Source organism: Nicotiana sylvestris, chromosome 4 (assembly GCF_000393655.2).
Source record: "Nicotiana sylvestris chromosome 4, ASM39365v2, whole genome shotgun sequence".
NCBI classification, from domain to species: domain Eukaryota; kingdom Viridiplantae; phylum Streptophyta; class Magnoliopsida; order Solanales; family Solanaceae; genus Nicotiana; species Nicotiana sylvestris.
The window spans coordinates 140,268,566-140,287,024 of record NC_091060.1 but is presented as its reverse complement, the minus strand read 5'-3'; positions in this window follow the sequence as shown (position 1 = coordinate 140,287,024).

Below are 18,459 nucleotides of genomic sequence, written 5' to 3'. Positions count from 1 at the left end.
TTTATCTATTATGATAAGAAATATCATATTGTGGATAATACCACGCAACTTATGTCTAACAGATAAAATAAGAACTTAAAAATATTTAAAATAAATTAAAAATAACGTGAGAATATTTATGCTAAGAATTGGTTTAGAAAATAAAATAAAGTGAAAGACTATTGATAAATTTAAATAATTTAAGAATTCAAGAAATATTTTAAAAATAAAATAGATATTTATTTTAAGATTAAAAAATTTCTGGATTATCTATATTATATTAAAGGATAGTAATGGATAATAATACTAAATAAAGTGGCACCAAAAATTAAAGTCTTGCTAGATATAGAATTAAAATTTAAAAATATAAAATAAATATCTAATATAAGTAATTTTATTAACTAAAATTAAAAGTCAAATTTTGTATGTTGAAACTAAAAGAGAATTTTTTTCTATTGTATGTAATACAAAAAATAAATATAAGAAAACTTAATAGATTTGGAATATAATAATCAAAGAACTTATATATTAATATTTTATACTAATCAAAGTTACAACTTATAGTCAAATATGATATTATTTTGACTACGGGTAAAATATTAATTAAAAATTTCTTAATAAGGAAGAGAATGTATAAAGAAAAAAATAGATACAATGTGAGAATATTTATACTTTAAATTAATTTAAAATAAAATAAAGTAAATAATTGAATTATTTTCCAAAATATTATTGATAGATTTAAATAGTAAAATAGATTTGAGATAGAGGATAAAAGCGTAAAATATATTAAATTTCAAGAATAAAAAATATATTATAATTATTAAAAGGATAATAAGCAAAATATAAAGTCAATTAGTAAGCCGAAAAAATCACATGAAAGTATAATAATATTAAATAATAAATAATATAATAATTATAAGCAAAGAACAAAAAAAATTATGTAAAATTTAAAAGAATAAGACTTATTAAAGCTTGAGATAAAAAATAAACTAATACTGAAAATTTTATTAAAATAATATAATTTAATATGTTCAAACGAGGATCACCACATGACATAGTTAGTAATTTTTAATATTGATAACGAAACGAAATTCAAGTACTAAAATTAACCTATTGGATTATATAAATATAGAAAAGGAAAACAGGTTATCCACTATGAGATTTGCGAAATGGTTTCATGTCTTGCTTCTTAATTAATATCTAATGATTATCAATAAATTTTATCTGGAAGGTTTATATTTTAAAGTTATTTATACATAATTCAAATAATCAAAATCACAACCCAACATGATTTGTGTCCGCGTATCGCGTGAGTACTAATACTAGTTAAAATTAATAATGAAATACTCCATATCTCTCTGCCTATACCGTTCATATTTCATGTTTTTTTTATTTTTGCTCTTTTGCTTCTTTCAATGTGTATTGGGAGAAGAGAGAATTGTCTGAAATTCTTACTGTTTGGTCCCTGTCTTCAAAGAGAACTTTTTCACTGCACTTGCTGCGCCGTTGACAAAAGCTAATCTTCCCTTTTCATTGAAATCTGGATAATATAATTCGTTCAAGTTTAAAAGACAGAGTTAATTAAAAGTTGGACATTAGACATTAATTTCATTTGAAAAATAAAGTTTTGTGAGTGATAATCATATTTTCTTAAAGTATTCCTTTAACAAAATTTTCAGTCACAAATACTTTATTTCAAGTTGAAACTGAAATAATGAACAACACTGTAAAATAAATATTAATTTGCAAATAATATTTTAATATTTGTAAAATTATTTGCAAATAATGTTTGTCTAAGAGCCCGTTTGGACATAAAAAATATTTCCCTTTTTTTATATATTTTTTTATTTTTTTCCAAAATCAGCGTTTGTTCATAAAATTTTTCAACTTTCACTTGAAGATGCATTTTGAAAATTTTCAAAAATTTGAAAAACTCCAAAAAACTGTTTTTCAAAATTTTTACTCACAAAACTTCAAAAACAACCCAAAATTATATTCATGTCCAAACACAACTCTAAATTTCAAATATCATTTTCACTTGATTTTTTTTTTTTTTTTTACCTTTTTTTAGAATTTTACAATTCTTATGTGCCGTGTAGAGTGATTGTGTAAGCCGTGTTCGCTTAAAAGAAAAAAAAATTTAACTTCTTTTTTGAAGATTTTCAAAACCAGTCACTTCCCCTTTGTGAGAATTCTCATCTGGCTTCCCCGTACCTTTTTCTTTAAAGTCAAAAAAAAATTTCAAGAACGAGAGTATCACAATTTGCAGTGTCAACTTTTCCTTTAAGAATGGGAAGCTAATGTTTTACACAAAATTTTCTCAAAAACGTTTCTCTAAAAAACTTTTAAAATTGTCCAAGTGGTAAAATTACCCAACCCTTCACTCTGGTCTCACGAACCAAGAACTCATACAATGTAGGGTGGGCATATATCGGGTAAAACCGATAATCGAATCGTTAATTATTTATTGGGTTATCGGGTTAATGGTTCGATAACGAGTAATTTTTTTTTTAATTGGGTTATCGGTTCGGGTTCGGTTTGACAATTCTGTTATTGGGTAAAACCGATATAACCCAATAAGGGTTAACGAATTTACTAGTTTACCCTTAAGTATATACATACTAGGGTTTCATATACATAGTTCTCACTTCTCAGTTTCTCTGCCTCACACCTTGTCGCCCTCACCAGTTCTCCGCCAGATGAATTGCCTTTGCTTGCAAATTCAACCACTGATTTTTAAATCAAAGTTTTTCTTGGAAGACTAAGTTAAGTTGCACTAAGATGGAACTTTAACTGGTTGTCCTGTTACTCAATCAGATGATGTGGGTGCTTTTGGCAGCAAGAAAATCTTATAATTAGAAGAAACATTTTCTATCAAAAGAATATTGATCAGTTGAAAAGGAGAACGAATGCCAATATATCTAAGCAACATAAAACAAAATTGTTCTCATTTGCAGAATCTGTTTTAGTTTTATCTTATCGGGTAAACTGATAACCGAACCGATAATGATCAATAACCGATTAACCGATAACCCATAACCAATATCTTATCGGTTTGGTTATCGGTTTATCATATTTATAAATCGATAACTGATAGGCAAAACTGATAATATTCATAACCGAACTGAACCGACCGATACCCACCCCTAATACAATGTGGTGTTAGAACTCGCCTATAATTATTAGGACCGAAAAAGTCAGGTTTCATGCAGAAGCTAGTAAAGCAATAATTGAACGACGATAAATCCAACAACAAAAGAGAAATCTACCAAAAGAGACAAATATTTAACGTGGTTCGATCAACTGACCTACTTCCATGGGCGGAGATGAGCAATCCTATATAAAAAAGAGTACAAAATATCGAGAGAACAATCTTACGAAGAGGCAAACACAAGTGACACACTAACACTTATCCCATAAAGTTCTCCCCCTAAACACGACTCTCAAGCCCGCTATGGCTACATTATGGATGCTACTAAATGAGAAAGAAGGATCCTCAATTTATAAAAGTCCAAATCTTTTCCTACAAGAAAAATGACTAGCTAAATATGAGAGATTTATGATTTCCTTCTACAAGAAAGAAAACTCAATTATGGTATATATGTTACTTTTTAATTCAAGAGATAGGAAACCAACTATGGTAAGAAAATCGAGACAAACACCTAATAATAATACCACCAAAGGATGTCATTTCCCTCTTAACCAGCAGCTTCGTGTTGAAATTCTAAAAATAAAAAATTGTTCTAAAAAAAATTCTTGGTATGAAGCATGACTGTCCAACGGGACGGGCCGGCCGGTCCTGTCCCGTGTCCCGTACCATCCCGCTTCAAGTTAAACGGGATAGGTCAATGTTAAACGGGACACGGGATGGGACGGGACGACCATTTCGTCCCGTTTGTCCCATCCCATCCCGCGTCCTGCTAGAATTTTTTTTTATATCTAGCCGTTGGGCAATGGCTTAAATTGCAAAAATAGCCGTTGCCAATGGCCATAAACGGTCAAAACAACCCCTCCCCCTCCCCCCAAACACCCCTACCCCCTCCAAACTTTTAGTATAACCCCTAAGTTTATTAAATTACACTTTGGCACTATTTTCTACTATAAATACCCCCATTCTTCTTCTTTTTTTCCCATAAAAAATCAATCTTATCTCTGAAATCTCTTACATTCTAATATTCTATCTATATTATTCTCTCAATTTTGTTACTATCAACTATCAAGTATCAAGTGATAACTTTCAAGTATTTGGGCAAATTTTTTGGAGCAACTTTCAAGTTTCAAATTAATTCGTCAAGTATTTGGAGTAATATTTTGGGCAATTTCTTCAAGTTTCAATATTTAATCACGGTGCACTCGTTCCATCTCCTAATTTTAATATATAATTTTTGCGTATCATTTTAGTGCTTAATTTTTGTGTTTACTTTACGTGGCTATTTTCATATTTCATTTGCGTGTTTAATTTTTGTGTTAGATATTTTAATTTAATTTTATATTTAAATTGGCACCTAAAAATGTATTTGACATTTTTAAAAAAAGTAGTAAAAAAATAGTAAAGGTGAAAGTAGTAGTAATCCTAATCCTAGTTATAATCCTAACCCTTCTCCTAGACCTAGAATTAGAAAACATATAGATGAAATGACTCATGTTGATGAAACTTCATTTTTTCAACCCCCCGCATTTTATGATGTTCATATCAGAGAACAACTAGATCATGAAACTTTACAAAGATAATTTGGCAATGATATTTTTTTTTTGAGGAAGAAGAATTAGATGAAATACCCACTAGTCCCGCAACACAAGCTCCAACTCAGAGTCAATCTTAATCTGGAGCTTTACCCCCAGTAATGTGATGACCCAAGAGGTCATCACTTGTTTTTAATAGGAATTCTGCGTTCCGAGGTTTTAAAAACCTCTTTTAGCATCACCTCGATTTGCGTGCGCAGTCCGGGCGTGTAGCCGAAAAGCCTAAAATGAACTAATTTGACCTCGATCAATATTTTGGATTTACGGAATCGGACCCATGATTTGACGGTCTCGTAGGGTCCGTAGAAAAATATGGGACTTGGGCGTATGCCCGGAATCAAATTCCGAGGTCCCAAGCCCGAGAAATGAATTTTTAAAGAAAATTATTTTCTGAAATTGTTTAAAGGATTTGGAAATGAATCTTGATTAGAACATGTTGGTATCGGGTCCATATTTTGGTTTCGGCGCCTGATATAGGTCTTATATGTGATTTAAGATAATTCTGTGAAGTTTGGTGAGAAACGAAATCCGTTTGACGTGATTCAGACCTTAAATGCAAATTTGATGTTTAAAGAAGTTTTGAGAAAATTTCATTGATCTTGAAATTTAATTCGATGTTCATGATGTTATTTTGGTTATTTGAGTACACGAATAAGTCCGTAGGATGTTTTTGAGGTTGTGTGTATATTTGGTTTGGAGACCCGAGGGCTCGGGTGAGTTTTGGATGTGCCACGGGGTGCATTTTGAACTTAGAAAAATTGAAGGATTTTTGCTGGTGTGATCAGGTCTGCAGGCTTCGCATTGCGAAGCCTAACTCGCAAATGCGAGGGCTTGGTCACAAATGCGAACCAGCCCAGGCCTGCCTTATCTCGCAAATGCGAGTTGTGCTTTGCAATTCCGACCTCACAAATGCGAGGGTCCCTTTCGCAAATGCGAAAAATCCAAATTTCCTAAGGGTTCGCAAATGCGAGCTTCCCTTCGCAATTTCCAAGCCAGCAGAGGTCGGGGTTCGCAATTGCGAAGCCCTGTTCGCAATTGCGAAGCCTGTTCGCAATTCCCACATCTGAGACCTACAACTTTTATACTTAGACGATTCTAAACCCATTTTTCATATCCTCTCAAAACTTAAACACACTAGAGCGATTTTTAAAGGCTTCTTCTCCAAATCAATTGTAAGTCATTTTTAACTCATTTTCTTCAATCATTAACATCTTTTAACATGATTTCAACTTAAAATCAATGATTTTCATGGGGGAAATTGGGTGTTTTGGGTAGAACCTAGGTTTTTCAAAAATTGGGGATTTGGACCTCGATTTGAGGTCCGATTTCAAAACAAATTATATATTTAGGTTCGTGGGAGAATGGGTCATCGGGTTTTGGTTCGAACCTCGGGTTTTGACCATATGGGCCCAGGGGCAATTTTTGACTTTTTGGGCAAAACTTTGGAAAACTCATTTTCATGCATTCAAATTGATTCATTTAGCGTTTATTAATGTAATTAAGTAACTTGTGACTAGATACGAGTGAATTGGTGGTGGAATCACGAAGTAAAGCTATAGTTGGGGCTTGAATTATGTTCGTGGCATCGAGGTAAGTGTTTGGTCTAACCTTAGCTTGAGGGATTAGGAGTTGTGTCCTATTTGCTATTTGTTTCTTGTTGAGTACGAAGTATAGGCATGGTGACAAGTATCTATACGTTGGTGTCGAGCATGACCGTGAGTCTTATATTGTAATTTTCATGACTTCGTTGTGTTATTTATGCCTTGGTGAAGGTTTCTGTTGTTGTGTAAAGGTTGTGGAAAGAATTGTGACCTATGAACATTGAGGAGCGTTGACTTAAGTTGTATAACGAATTGTGAAAGTATAAGTGATGATTGAACCTCTAGAGCATTGGCTCGAGTTGTGAAGTGAATTGTGAGGTAAAGGTGAGAAAGAGAAGAGATCATTATGTTGCCCCCTTGCCGGTCTATTGTTGAGTTGTGGTTCCCTTGCATTGTATTCTTAGTTGATATTACGGATGCTTAGGTTGATGATTCTTTGCGTTGGGTAAGGATTATGGTTATTCTCGGGGAACAAGTTTGGTTATATCCGAGGTAGTTAGATGTTGTAACAAGTTTGATTATAGCTGAGGTAGTTAAATGTTGTAAGAAATTTGATTATAGCTGAGGTAGTTAGATGTTGTAACAAGTTTGGTTATAGTTGTTTCTCCATTGCCGGACGTAATTACTTATGTTGTCGGATCCCTTGCTGGGATAATGTAGACCTTATTGATCCCTTGTCGGGACTCTCGTTATAATTGTAAATATTATATGTGGATCGGGTTTTACGCCGCAATAATATTATATGTGGATCGAGTTGCACGCCACAACAATGATATATGTGGATCGGGTTGCACGCCGCAACAATGATATATATGGATCGGGTTGCACGCCGTAACAATAATAAATGTTATGGATCGGGTTGCACGCGACAACAAAGATATATATGGATCGGGTTGCACGCCGCAACAATGATAAATGATATGGATCGGGTTGCACGCCGCAACAATGTTGTTATATATCGGGATCGAGTTGTGCGCCGCAACAATTATTGATACACATGTGTTTAGCTTGGATCTCAGTTTCTTTTGTTTTGCTGTGAATTCTAACCTGCCTTTATACTGTTACTCTTGATTTACTGTTATTACTGGTATACCCCCGTAGCATGTTTCCTCTCCCATCCTTACTTGTTCATTTCTATTTTATTTTCTGATGTACATTATATACTGCACAGGTTTATTTGGCAGTCTGGTCCTAGCCTCGTCACTACTTCGCCGATGTTAGGCTAGACACTTACCAGCACATGGGATCGGTTGTGCTGATACTACAATCTACACTCTTTTGTGCAGACCCCATTGTTGTAGACTTTAGACCGCGGTAGGATTACTGATTCTTGTTCATCAGGCGACCCGAGGTAGCCATGCAGGTGTCCGCAGGTCTTGGCGTCTCCTTCCATCTACTATTCCTATATCTTTCATGCATTTTCAGAGACAGTGTTGTATTTATTTCTTTCAGACCTTTATTTTTAGTGTTCTTAAACCGTCTATGAAATTGTGACACCAGTTCTGGGTAGTCTAGATTCAAACAGTTGTATTGGATTCATGTTCTGATAGCTTATTGCTTTTTTTTTCTTCTACTTATGTTAAATTACGCTGTTTAAATGTTATTACTTTGAAATTGTTAATGAATATAAAATGGGTAAAAAGGTAAATTGTGCAAATAATTGGCTTGCTCGTATTAGTAGGCGTCATCACGACTCCCGAGGGTGGGAAATCCGGTTCGTGATAGGTTGGTATCAGATCTCTAGGTTACATGGGTCTCACAGTTCACAAACAAGCTTAGTAGAGTCTGAGGGATCGGTACGAAGACGTCTGTATTTATCCCCCAGTGGCTACAGAGTTAGGAAAAACTTCACATTCATTCTTTCCTGTCGTGCGATTTTTTTCTCTTAGTGCTAAATTGAAACCCCTACTCTTGTCCTTTCGCGCATGGCGAGGTCACGTATCGCTTTTTCAGCCGAACAACAGCTCAGACCGGTGATAGGTCAGCTATGTCTTCGGAGGCTTTGTGGAGGTTGGATAGGTTCACCAAGCTCTTCACTACTACTTTCAGTGGTGCATTTACTGAGGATCCCCAGGATTATCTAGACAGTTGTCACGAGGTTCTCAGGAACATGGGGATAGTTGAGACCAATGGGATCGATTTTGCCACTTTTCGTTTGTCTGGATCCGCCAAGACTTGGTGGAGGGATTTCTGTTTGGCTAGACCAGCCGAGTTACCAGCTTTGACTTGGGAGCAGTTTACTCAGCTATTTCTGGAGAAGTTCCTCCCCATCACTCAGAGAGAGGCCTATCGGAGGCAATTTGAGCGTCTCTAGCAGGGTTCTATGACTGTTACCCAGTATGAGACCAGATTCATCGACCTAGCTTGTCATGCTCTTGTCATACTTCCTACCGAGAGAGAGAGGGTGAGGAGGTTCATTGATGGACTTATTCAGCCGATTCGTCTTCAGATGGCTAGGGAGACTGGGAGTGAGATATCTTTTCAGGAGGCAGCCAATATGGCCAGGAGAGTGGAGATGGTTCTATCGAAGGGATGTGGTCATGGGTCGGCCAAGAGACCCCGTTATTCAGATAGATTCAGTGGTACTTCATCTGGAGGTAGGGATTCATTTGGTAGAGGCCATCCTCCAAGGCCTTTTCAGTCAGCACTTCAGGTTTCTCACGGTGCTTCAGGTGGCCATGATTCTCAGATGCAGTATTCTGATCAGTAGTCCTATAGTGCACCACCAGCTCCTATCAGTGCACCACCACTTCAGAGTTTCCAGGGTCGTTAGCCCCAGCAGCCGAGGGCTTGTTTTACTTGTGGCGACACGAGGCACATTGCTAGGTATTGCCCTCGAGCACTGAGCAGTTCTCAGCAGCAGGGTTCCCGCGCCATGGTTCAGGAACCGAGTGTTCCACAGCCTGCCCAGCCAGTTAGAGGTAGGGGTAGCGGTACTAGATGTGGAGGTAGAGGTGTTAGAGGTGGAGCACAGACCGCTAGGGGTAGAGGCCAGATAGCAGCAGGCCGTCCCAGAGATGTAGTTCAGGGTGGTGGGGCCCAGCCCCGATGTTATGCTCTTCCAGCCAGGCTTAAGGCTGAGGCTTTTGATGCAGTTATTACAGGTATGGTTCTGGTTTGTGATAGAGATGTTTCAGTGTTGTTTGATCCAGGGTCTATGTACTCGTATGTGTCCTCTTATTTTGCACCGTATCTGGTCATGCCTAGTGATTCTTTGAGTGATCCTGTTTATGTGTCTACACCGATGGGTGATTCTATTGTGGTAGATCGAGTCCATCGTTCATATATAGTTGTGATTGGAGGTCTTTTGGACATGGTCAATTTTGATGTCATATTAGGGATGGACTGATTATCACCTTACCACGCTATCTTGGACTGTCATGCCAAGACTGTGACCTTAGCCTTACCGGGTTTACCTCGTTTAGGGTGGAGAGGGACTCATGTTCATTCTATCTGTAGTGTTGTCTCTTATGTGAAGGCTCGGTGTATGGTCGAGAAGGGGTGTTTGGACTATTTGGCATATGTTCATGATTCTAGTGCTGAGGTTCCTTCTATTGATTTTGTGCCCGTTGTTCGTGATTTTCCTGAGGTATTCCCTTCAGACCTGCCGGGTATGCCACCCTATAGGGATATTGATTTCTGCATTGATTTGGCTCCGGGCACTCAGCCCATTTCTATCCCGCCATATCGTATGGCCCTGCCTGAGTTGAAAGAGTTGAAGGAGCAGTTGCAAGACTTGCTTGAGAAGGGTTTCATTAGGCTGAGTGTTTCGCCTTGGGGTGCGCCAGTGTTGTTCATTAAGGAGATGGACGGATCGATGAGAATGTGTATTAGTTACCGACAGTTGAACAAGGTTACAATCAAGAATAAGTACCCATTGCCGAGGATTGATGATTTGTTTGATCAGCTTCAGGGTGCCAAGGTATTTTCGAAGATTGACTTGAGATCTGGCTACCATTAGTTGAGGGTTAGGGCATCCGATGTCCCTAAGACAACTTTCCGCACTCGGTACGGGCATTATGAGTTCTTGGTGATGTCATTCGGGTTGACAAATGCCCCAGCAGTTTTTTAGATTTGATGAATCGAGTGTTCAGGCCTTACTTGGATTGGTTCGTGATAGTCTTCATTGATGATATTTTGATATATTCCCGCAGCCGGGAGGAGCACGAGCATCATCTTAGAGTGGTTCTTCAGACCTTGAGGGATAGTTAGTTATATGCTAAGTTCTCGAAGTGTGAGTTCTGGTTGAGTTCAGTTGTATTTCTAGGTCATGTTGTATCAGCAGAGGGTATTCAGGTTGATCCAAAGAAGATTGAGGCAGTCAAGAACTATCCTAGACCAGCATCAACTATAGAGATTCAGAGTTTCTTGGGATTGGCAGGCTACTATCGTCGGTTCGTGGAGGGGTTCTCATTTATCGCAGCCCCGATGACCAAGTTGACCTAGAAGGGTGCCTAGTTCAGATGGTCGGACGAGTGTGAGGCGAGCTTCAGAAGCTCAAGACAGCTTTGACTATGACACCAGTGTTGGTTTTGCCCACAGGTTCAGGTCCTTATACAGTTTATTGTGATGTACCTCGTATTGGACTTGGCGTAGTGTTGATGCAGGATGACAAGGTCATTGCCTATCCTTCTGTCATGCCCCGAACCTGGGACTGGACGTAACGCGGCACTCGGTGCCTGACTACATGTGACCGAGCGAACCAACTGGTTGGCTGAATCAACATGTGGTATCATAACATACTGAATGCGGAAGATAAACTAACACATGCTGATATACTGAAAGTCTGGATGATATATGTAAGCACGTGATTTTTGCCCTATATGAGAATTACTCCCAAAAAATTCAAATAAAACAATTTTCCTTTGTGTGCAATTTTTAAATTTTTCGTGGCACTTTTGGATAATTATTTGTATTTTGTCTGTGCATGTTTATTTGTTTAAATTAATAAAAATATAAAAATATGTCGCGTTTGCATTTAATATTTAATTAAGTTTGTTTTACAAAATAAAAAATCATAAAAAATAACGTACGTTGCATTTTTAGCATTTAACGTCCAAATTGTGTGATTTTATCGTTAATTGCTATTTAAATATGCGATAATTGTTGTTAGGAGTTAATTAGTTTTTTTAGATAATTTTGAGTTTTATAATTTAACCTTAGCATTTTTAGCTTTATTAATTAGAAAATTGAATAAATAGAAAGAACAAAAATAGAAGAAGACCGGATTGGGTCTTTTCTTCAATTTTAAACCACAGGCCCAAAGATACCCAACCTTCCCCTACGACCCGGTCCATTTCGACCCGGGTCGACCCAGTCCATAACCCCAAAGACCCAACACCCCTATCTCCCTATCTTTCATTTCACAAAACAAAACCCTAAACCTAAAAAACTACCCGCCCCCCCCTCTCTTCTTCATCCTCTCCAAGCCCTAGCACCCCAAGCTCCCCTCCCATGGCTGTTGCTACTTCGTCCAGCTTCGACCATGCCCCCCCTTTCTTCTTCCTCACCCTCACGTCCCAAACGACCACCCTTGCTGTCTTCATCTTCCTATCTTTGCTCCTATTTCTTCTTCCTCAACCTCACGTCCAAACGACCCCCAGCCATGCCGGATAAACCAGTGTTGCTGCCCGTCTCCACCAGCTGCTATAACAGCAGCGACGAACACACACACACACACACAGTCGCCATGGCTGTTGTTGCTGCTGCTTCATCCAGCTTCGACCATGGCTGCCCTCTCGTCGTCACCACCCCAACTTCAACCACCAACGACCCTCCCCGTCCGCCATTGAAGAGCAACCATCACTGCTGCGTCAACCATTGATGTTTCCCTCGTCGAGCTTCCATGGCTGCTGCACCTTCTACTGCTTCGTCTTCTACGTCCAACCAGATCCACCAGTTCATTGACAAGCAGCGTTGCTACTGTCCCTTTCTTTTTCTTCGTCGACTGAACTCCATCACCATCGGAAAATGGCGACGGAAGTTTGTTTCACCAATGGAGTTCGTTTAAAGCTCGAGGAGAGTTCGTTTGAGTTTGTCGACTGACTTTCAAGTTTATCGTTCCATTTGGTGTAACGTTCCTGTTTAGTCGAGATCCATTAGGTTTGACAGTCTTGGTTCGAGTTTTTCCATTGTCGTTCGAGTTCGTCGTTGTTCATTTCCGGTTAGTTGGTTTAAGTTTCATTTCTGTCCGTATTTTGCTTGATATTCTCGGATCCGAAATCAGCGTATATGTTTGATTCTTTCCTTGTTCGTTGTTTATCATTTTTGATTATTTCTTCAGTTGTTTTATGTTCTTGTTTAGTTTAATATAGAAGTTGTTGGTTGTAATGTTGTTAGATTTAATTTGAAGTTCATTTGAATTTGAGTTCAATAATTTGAATATACTTGTTTGTTATTATTGTTGAATCTGAAAGTAGGTTTGTTGTTAAAAAAATATTGTTCAGTCAAAATAATTCCAGTTGTTTCTTTGTTGTTCATCATTTAGTTTGAATTTGTTGATTGAATTTGATTAAGAATTAGTTATAGCTGCTATATTTTGGTTAATTGATTAGGTGAATTGGTTATAGCTGGTAATCTGATTTTAGTTCTTAGATAATTTTTGAAGTTTGAACAGATTTTTTTGAATCAGGGCAGTAACAGTAGTTTTAGGGGTAATACGGAAACTAACCAATTACAGATTTATTTAATTTAAGTGCTCCGTCCACTAAGCTCTAATAATAGTAAAATATTATAGTGGGGAACAAAATATATGGTAGTGGAAATCTGATATATTTATTTAAGTGGTAGTGGGGAACAAGACATAATGATGTAAAGTAAAAAGGAGGAGGATTAATAATGAGGTCTTCTTTGACCACTGAAAAAGGGGGGAACCGTGGGGTCTGTGTTGACTGCTTTTACTTAATTAAAAATCAGAAATAGTATAGGTAATAATAAAAGTTAAAAGGTACACATAGTAGAAGAATATTGGGCTGAAAAGTAAAAGAGGTAAAAAGGGGTAGTAATAATAGTTTTAAAAAAAAAGTAAAAAGGAAAGAGGTAGAAAGAAAGGGAGGAGTCTTGCTTTGGATATAAAAGAGGACTCATTTTACACTTAAAGGGGGACGGAATTTGGAGATAGAAATTTCATAACTAAAGAGGAGATAAAAACAGACTTTTAATCTTGAGAGTTGAGGATTGAGAGAAGAGGACTGATTTTTTCAGAAATCATATAGTGCCAGTAGTTTGAAAGTGTTCTACTTCGAGTCTTAAAGAACAAAAAATCAGAATTATCCCATTGCCTCTTCTGTTTTTTTTTCTTGGGTTCATTATGTCCTGCCTTTGAGAGTTATTGGGATTTCTGGGTCTTCGCTTGGTTTTTCCTAAGTCTGGTTGGTTTTTTGGGTTACTGCTCCACCGGTTTTCAAACTCTATTTCTAGACTATTGCATTACTGCTACTGGTTGTTTGTTGTTGCTGCATTGTTCCTACTGCTGCTGATCCTATTCTTCCTTTCCTTGTATTCAAATACCAGGTACGCTACTCTGAATCATTTCGACATATGCATTGAAGCTGAAATGAAATGGCCAGAAGATTTATGCTTCTAATTATAGAATATTCGTATTTTTTTAGTTAGATATTCATTATGTGTTTCATGTTATATGAATGGTAGAAGTATGTATAATGTGAAGCGTTAAATTGCGGAACTATTGGATGAGTGTCGGTATGAACACCTTAAGTATTAGTTTCAGCTTTGTTAAATTTTTAGTTTGAAATCGCATTCAAATCAAATTGGTAAATAGTATATATGGAAATCGATTTAATTTGGGGGGGGGGGGGGGGGGAAGGTTAGTAAAATCTAGATTTGAATTTGCAAATATTGGAATAGAAGCAATTTGAGGTTTTTTTTAATCTTTGAATCTTGTTAGTAACGAAGATCCGCAAATATTAGGCAAATATAATAAGCCAATATTGTCGTAGAATCAGCAGGCTTGATGCTTTTAATGTGTGATTCAACTTATCAAGGCTAAGAACATTACTCCATTAGGTGCGAGTTTGAGCAAGATGAGTCAACGTTTAAGTTTCATAAACTTTCTAATAAGCTTTACTAATTATGGTTAATTCTAGTTTTAAATGGTTGTGAATAATTAATCCCAATAGTTTTTTTTATATAACAATGCGAGCTTTAATCTAGCTATAATTGATTTCTTTTGAATATTAGTTGTCGAATTTCGTAGTTTATTTACAATTTCGAATTTTTTCTTTTTTTTTTTAGTAAAATTCCCTTCCATTAATATTTGTCTTAATCTAGCAATTAGTATGTTACGTTTTCTTATTTTTCTTAAGCTCGTAATTAATTATGATTTTTTTTATTTTAGAGACTAATTTAAATAGAAATGTCGTCACTTTAGGATATCCTTAAAATAAAGGAGATGTGCCTCGCCACAGTAAATCACAAATTGTGGGGCCCTCAATAAAAGGATTCAATAACCGGATAGACTTTGGAGTTGGCCGTCTAGTGAATTTTCATGGCCTCTTCCCAAAATAACGATACGATAGTCTCTTTAGGACGCGCCTTAATTAATCTTACCTTCCTAAATTCGGGTGTGCATTTATGTGACCTAAATCTAAATCTCAACGGAGTCGAAATGTGGCGATAACCATGGGTACATTAACTGTGACGTGGTTCGAGATACGTTTTCACAACGTTGCAATTCTCCGTAAAATAATAACAATGATAATAAAATTGATAAAAGTGGTTCAAAGTTAAAATTTGCATATAAGTTCTTAATTATTAAAAATCAGATAAATAAGCCGAATATAACAGTTGAGCGACCGTGCTAGAACCACGGAACTCGGGAATGCCTAACACCTTCTCCTGGGTTAACAGAATTCCTTATCCGGATTTCTGGTTCGCGGACTGTTAAACAGAGTCAATCTTTTCCTCGATTCGGGATTCGACCGGTGACTTGGGACACCATAAATCTCCCAAGTGGCGACTCTGAATTAAATAAATAAATCCCATTTCGATTGTCCTTTAATTGGAAAAACTCCCTTCTGCGCCTCTTTGCGGGCGGCGCGGGCGAAAAAAGGAGGTGTGATAGCTCTAGCGACTCTGCTGGGGATTTAACCCAGAACCACTGGTTCAGGGTTAGAAATTCGAGCTTAGATAAATTGTTATATTTGGTTTTATCTAATTTTGTTACATGTTTGAGCCCAATGTGCTAAATGCTGTTTTTACCGCTTTGATATTATCTGAATTGTATATAAACTGTGCCGAAACTCTTCTCTTCTTACCTCTGGGGATGTGCTTACTGGTTGAGACTCCCTATTCTGTTAGTGTCATACCCTGAAATAAAAGAGGCTCGAAAAGTTTCTAAGTCGGCTGGCCTTTTGGTTCCCGGAAAGGAGCTCCTTCCTCAACTCGAGTTGTCCGCTCGGGTACACTGTCTAGAACATATACCCAGGTTGAACTTAGAACAACTTGACTTAATGCCGGATCCCTAGTAGGAACGTTTATTTACATCATGTTGCATTTGACTTAGGGGACTGAATATCTACTGGGGAGGTAACCCAGAATCTCTGGTTCAGAGTTTAAAAATTCGAGCTTAGAATAATTGTTATTATTTGGCTTCATTTATTGTCTGATTTTATTACATGTTTTAGCCTAAATGTGCAAAATGTTACTCTTACCGCTTTGATATTATCTGAATTGTATATAAAAACTGCTACGAAATTCCTCTCTTCTCTCTCTTGAGGAGTGCACGCTGGTCGTGACTTCTTTCTGTTAGTGTCCTATTCCAAAATAGAACGAGGATTCAGAGGAGTTGCAAAATCGGATGATCTTTTGGTTACCGGTACGCAGTTCCCATCCTTGGCTCGAGTTGTCCGCTCGGGTAAGCCAGGTCTAGAACAAACACCCAGGATAAACCTAGTATAACAAATCCTCATGCCGGATCCCTAGTAGGAACGCTTATTTGCATCATGCGCACTTGACTTAGGGGAATCAACACAGGGGTTGGGTTCGTCTAGGACAAGCAACCTGAAATGAAAAGACCATCCTTCTGCATCCTGTTTGTTTTACGCATTTATTTGTTGCAGACGTGCATGCTGACCGACTTCTGAAAATACTGGAATATTGGAAAAAACGAGAGAGAAAAAAAACAATGCCCAAATATTTTCGAAACTCTGCCAAAATTTTGAGAAAATAAAAAAAAATATTTTATTAATTTCTTTTACTAAAAGCAAAGGAAAAATAGAAAAAAAAGAGTCGTTGTTCTGTCTTGTTTTCAAAAATAGAAAAGGAAAATAGTTTATCTTGCCATGAAAAATGAAAATGAAAAAGAGTCTTATTTTTAAAAATATTTTTTTATTTGTTTATGAAAATACCAAAAATAAAAATGAAAAGAGTCATGCTTTGAAAGTGGTTTTGTTATTTGCTGCCAAAAATGAAAAAAAAAGTCTTGTTTTAAAATAGTTCAGTTAATTAGGCCCGAACTACGCCGGTTTGATTCTCACCGGATGTGAGATACGTAGGCAACCCTCATCGGGTCCAACCTCCCCTTTTGCTAAAATAGTCAAAAAAAATATGTCAAATTTTAATTTCATCATAAAGAAGTCGGGTGACGCTGTTTTGTCAAAACATAGCCGAATGTTTCCGAAAGGGACGCCGGAAGGCTGACTTTGCATAAACAGCCACCTTTGAGTCATTTTTTAGATTTGGTACAGTTGACCCACACAGCCTTAAAAATCTTCGTCCCCGAGGCGCTGAAAGGCCGTGTTTGCAATATTGAGGTTTCTATTTTGAAAAATGAGAAAAAGTCATAAATATGTAGGGTGACGCTGTTTTGTCAAAACATAGCCGAATGTTCCCGAAAGGGACGCCAAAAAGCTGACTTTGCATAAACAACCACTTCTGGGTCATTTTTTTTAGATTTTGACCGATTGACCCACACAGCCTTAAAATTTACGTCCCCGAGGCGTTGAAAGGCCGTGTTGGCTATATCGGGTTTCCTATTTTGAAAAACATGTCAAAACTTTCGTCATAAATAAGTCGGGTGATGTCCAAACTCTTCTTTGCAAAAATAGCCAAAAAATGTCGAATCTTTTTCATAAATAAGTCGGGTAATGCCGCTCATGTCAAATATAGCCAAATGTTCCCAAACGGGATGCCGGAAGGCTGATTTTGCGTAAACGACCATCTTTGGTCATTCTTTTGGGTTGCGACCAGTTATCCCGCACAACCTTAAAATCTTCGTCTCCGAAGTGCTGAAAGGTCGTGTTTGCAAAACTAGGTCTTTTATTATTTGAAAAACAAGAAAATAGTTAGTGGACAAGTGAATACTGTTTGGTTTTTAGTTAAAATAAGCCGGTCCGGCTTCGATGATGTCTTAAACCGTTCTTGTCGGGATAGCCATAGAGTATCTTTCAGTTGTCGAAGGGCTATTTTCGTAAAAGAACGAACAAGTTTGTGAAAGGTCGTAAAATAGTCCTTCCCGGCCTTAAAATACATGTGAAATTGAGAAGTGGCCACGTCTGAAAAACAACTATTTGGTTAAAATTGGCATATAGGGGAATGAATCTGGCTGTTTGTTTTTAAGTTTGTAATTCCTTGATTAGAGTATGCGAGTTATTTGATTTTTGAGTCCGTTTGTTGCCTTTTGTCAAAGCCTGTTAGTAGGGTCAGTTTTTAAACTTTTATAATCAAGTTTTTTTTATTATGAAAATTGAAAATTCAAAAAAAAAAATATTTTATTGTTGTTTATCTTTTTTGGGCAGAACTACGCCCAGTCTGATTCATGCTGGGACATGATACGTAGGCAATCCACATAAGATTCGACCACCCTTAAAAAGGAAAATGAAAAGAAAAAGAAAAAAAGGGAGCACAATTACAAGAAGCCGGAATTACGCACGTAATTGAAGCAAATGCATGATAGAAATGGTTAACTGCCTAGTTGCATTGCATCCTCAATTTGTGTTTTTCCTATTTGTGAAAAACCCTAACGCTAACCAGTTGCTCTCATTTTTGTTCCCTTTTCAATCTTTAGAAAGGTGGTTGGTTGTGGTTCTGAAAGTAACGCTTCCCTGCAACACAAAGGCAAAAGACAATGGCAGAGAACAACAAAGCTAAGTGGGTTGGTACCGATGCCCGAAAGCGG